Consider the following 4881-nt stretch of genomic DNA (forward strand, 5'->3'; position numbering starts at 1 on the left):
GGATGAGCTTGTTTGTGGATCACTGGAACATACTTCCATTTTTGGATGACTATAGGAAGTTAATTAAGAGCGTGTGATCTTCCCCAATGGAAGGGGCATAATCTTATTAATAGACTTAGTGTCAAATAATGGTATACACTTAGACACATCTAATAGTATCCTCCCCATCGAAGTCACTGCTATTATTTGTGTGACCAAATGATACCAACTATTAATTTTATTTGTCAAAAAGTTAGGTTGACAAGATAATAAAATTAATGGGTTAAAACCCTCCTTTTACAAATGTTGAATTTGTATACGTCCACACTAACGTGGCATGCAAAATTCACGGTGTTTGAGGTGTTGGTGAATTTAAATAATATTGTTTGAGGAATCAATATTTTTTAAAATTCAAAAGTTTTTGACCAAATATTTGATCAAAGACAGATCAACTATTAATTTTATTCGTCATAAAGTAAAGTTGACTTGATAATAAAATTAATGAATAAAATCTCCTCTTCAATTTTGTATTCGTCCACACTATTGTGGCATACAAAATTCATGGGGATTTTTAAGGAGTTGATCTTGACCAAGTATTTTTTTGATTCTTAGGATTTAAAATGTTTGTCAATCCCCTAGTAGTCATACTATAAGAAAGACTTAGTAGTCCCAATTGTAATGATTGGAAATAGGACTTGGACATTAAGGTAGACTGTCTTCTTAGAACTAAGAACAATATAGGTGTATTTAATTCATTAGTTGAAACATGTTTAGTGGTGTTATCTACCAGAACCTGGAGTGTAGATACATATGCCATTAATCATGTCCGTAATTCATTGAAGGGTTCCAGGAAACCCGACAACTAAATGAAAATTAAAACACCGTCTACATGGGCACTACTGTAAAAATGGTAGCTGTTGCAGTGGGAGATGTTTATCTTTTGATAAGAATAAAACATGGATTTTTGAGTAATTGTCTTTACGCACCTAGTTTAGAAAGAACTAGTTTTCAGTTTCTAAACTATTCAAAGAACTTGATATTCTGCCTCTTTTAAATAACAAAGTTGTTATTAAGAAAAAGTGAGAAGTTATCTGTTCTGGTACGTTGGTTGACAATTTATAAATCCAATAACTCTCACGATGCAACAAATGGAAATTAGTAACACATCTTCTAACTTTAAGAGAAAGTAACCTTCAAAAATGAACCAATTATATCTTTGGCTTCTAAGGCTATGTTATATTAAATTGAGTAGGATTCATTGGTAGCTGATGAACTTTTGGGTTCATTAGTAGTGGAAATCTTTCCAACCTACGAGTCTTACTTGGAAGGAAAAATAACCAAGAAGCTTTTAAGTCTAAGGGGTATGGAGTCAAAGATATATTGGAATTGGTTCATTCTGATTTGTGTGATCCTATGAGCATCCAGGCAAGAGGTTGTTTCAAATATTTCATCTATTTTATAGACAACTATTTGAGATACGAATATATTTACTTGATGTGCCACAAGTCTAAGTGCTTTGATTAGTTCAAAGAGTACGAGGCTGATGTGGAGAAACGACAAAGTAAAAGTATCAAGACACTACGGTAAGATCGTAGTGGCAAGTACTTCTTGGGAGAATTTAGGAGTCATTTATCAGAAGTAGGGATTGAATCCCAACTAACTGCACCTGGTACACCCCAACAGAATGGTGTAGGAAAAGGAAGGTATAGGACTCTTATGAAAATAAGTAGATTGATGAGTTATTAAGAATATTATCAAAATCATTTTAAGGATATACTCTGGAAACGGGAGTGAATATAGTATCTTCTAAAGTTAGAACTCTCTACTCATATAGAATTGCTGAATAGGCGTAAGCCTATTTCGAAGCATATTTGGATTCGGGTAATCCAGCACATATGCAGAAGAGAGACAATGATAAGTTGGACAGGAATTCACTTGTTTGCGGGTTATCCTAGTGAAATGAAAGTAGGTTTATAGTCTTAAAAATCAGAAGGTCATTGTTAGCATTAATGATCGATTTTTAGAAAAGGACTATGTAATAAACCATGTGCCTATAAGAAAATTTGTTCTTAAGGAAATAATAAAAGACATGTCTAATCTAGTACCAACTGTACAAGATGAGATACCACAAGGAAACTGTAACACGTATCACAAATGATACACAATTACAGAAAGTGCCTTGTCGTAATGGGAGGATTGTTAGGCAACCTAAAAAGATTCATGTTTTGGGAGAGTTTTTGGACTCGATCCCTGGAGGGCATGAACCTGATATCCGGACATATGACGAAACACTCCAAGATAAAGATGCAACATCTTGGCAAAGAGTAATGAATAACAGAATTAGAATATATGTATTCTAATAAAATCTGGAAGCTTGTAGAACCATCAAATGGTGTAAAAGCCTTTGGGTGTAAAAAGGTCTATAATAGGAAAAGAGGGATAGAAAGGAAGGTAGTAACTTTCAAAGCAAGGCTTGATGAAAAAGGAAACTTTTTCACTGGTAGCCATGCTTAAGTCTATCCGGATTCTTTTATCTATTTGGCAAGTGGATGTCAAGACAGCATTCCTTAATGGAAGTCTTGATGAAAGCATCCATATAAAGCAACCAGAAGGGTTCATTGCAAAGGGCTAAGAGCATCTTGTGTGCAAGCTCAATCAGTCTATGGACTGAGGCAAAGCTTCAAGGTCTTGGAACATTCTCTTTATCAAAGTAATCCAGACCTATGGATTTATTGAGTAAACGGATAAGTCTTGTGTATACAAAAGGTGTGATGGAAACGTGGTGGTATTTCTTGTACTATACGTAGATAACATTTTTGGTAGTTGGAAACAATATCAAAATGTTGTCAGAAGTAAGGGTATGGTTGTCCAAATAATTCGATATAAAGGACTTGGGAGAATGTATATATTTTTTAGATCAAAATAATAAGGGATCGAAAGAAAAAATATATTTTACTTATCCCAAGCTTGATACATCGGAAAATCCTTGCTCGTTTTAAGCATGCAAAACTCCTCGAAAGGTTTCTTACCTTTTAAAGCATGGAGTGTCTTTATCTAAAGAGATGTCTCCGATGACATCAAAGGAGATTGAGGACATGTAGGTAGTTCTTTATGCTTCGGCAGTTAGACAACCTAATGTATGCTATGCACAAGATCAGAAATCTGTTTTGCCAAGGGCATAGTTAGCAGATATCAAAGTAACCCTAGACAAGGATATTGGACTGTAATAAAGCATATATTAAAGTACCTTAGAGGCGCTAGAGATTATATACTAGCTTACAAGGCAGTTAATTAGGTCCCTGTGGGTTACACGGATTTTGACTTCCAATTGGATAGGGACAATAATAAGTCGACCTCGGGGTTTTGTGTTTACTTTAGGAGGAAAAGTCATAACTATGGAAGAGTGATAAGCATAGGTGTTTTTCTGGACTCCACCATAGAAGCTGAGTATATGACAAGCTTCTGAGGTAGCTATAAAAGCTGAATGACTTAATTACCTCAAGATAGACTTAGATATGATTTCTGATTTGTCCAAAGATTATTACAATAATACACCATATAAATAATACTATCTCTTAACTCATCGGGCTTATTGATTTAACGAATAAATCTCACCTATTGATAAGTAAAAGAAATAAATAATAAGTATACGTGCCTGTTATTATATAGGGATTAAGAGGACGAACATCCATAATAACAGAGGTTCCGTTCTTTTATGTAGTCAGTATAAATTGAACAACCTCATATGGTCCTGCTCAATACACACATAGTGTACTAGTGTAAATTTATAGTCAAGACAGACTAATACCAAATTACACTACAACCGTTCAATGGTTTGTCCCTATCCATCTTGATTGTGAGCTACTATTTATAATTTATAAGGGATTGATAACATGATATTCTGTGTGACACCACACACTATGTTATCTACAATATAAATTAAATGGACAACTGCATCGACATATATATAAATATAAAATGTAAATATTTTACCAAGGCGATTCTTATTTCAAAATATTTCAAAATAGATGTTCATACAAAAGCTAGGCTTATAGTATACATCCCAACATCCACGACTCACCCAGACATTCCATTCGATCCGCGACACCGGGATTTTCACCTAGAGTTTCCGACTCTAGGACTTTTACCCGAAGTCCTCAACCCACCAAGGCTTTTCGCCTAGGGTAACCACCCCCTAGGACCTAGGGTTACCACCCCCTAAGATTTTCTACCTGCCTAACCGCAATTAGGACTTTTGCTTAAGATACCTTAGGACTTTTCCTGTAAACTCATTCAAACACATTATATCACAAATAGCCTTAACTTTGAATCCTTTTCCATTATCAAAACTCAAGTTCGATCATCGGATGCTTCTCGCACCAACATCTAGGACTTTCTCTAACCTATCAAGCTTTTACCATAAAACTTGATTTTCCAATTCTAGGTTTTTAACCATAGATCAACATGTCAATCATGGGCATTCCTAGACCTACCCTTCATAGGCATGTGTCTCTCCTTCTTGGGATTAATGCCTAGGTTTTCACCTACTTTCCTTCCCTTAGATAAAGAGGTTTGAGTTTTATTAGGTCTAACCTTAGTACATGATTTTCTAGAGTTATCTACCGTATTAATCCTATTCTTATCATTATGCATAAGTACATAATTTTTATTTTTCCTAACAAGCATGTAGGAATTTGAATTTAAATTAAACTTTAAAATATGAATTACCTTCTATTTTACCTTTGGAGCTCCCCCTTGACTTGATCTCCTTTTCTTCTCCCATTTCTTCAAGTGCATCATTTCTTGAGCTCTCCTCTCCTTGGGCGCAGTGTGGTAGAGACCATACTCACAACACGTGAAGCATTTAATATGTTTCTTCTCTTTCTTCTTCCTTCAACTTAT

Source organism: Zingiber officinale, chromosome 7A (assembly GCF_018446385.1).
Source record: "Zingiber officinale cultivar Zhangliang chromosome 7A, Zo_v1.1, whole genome shotgun sequence".
Classification (NCBI taxonomy): Eukaryota; Viridiplantae; Streptophyta; class Magnoliopsida; order Zingiberales; family Zingiberaceae; genus Zingiber; species Zingiber officinale.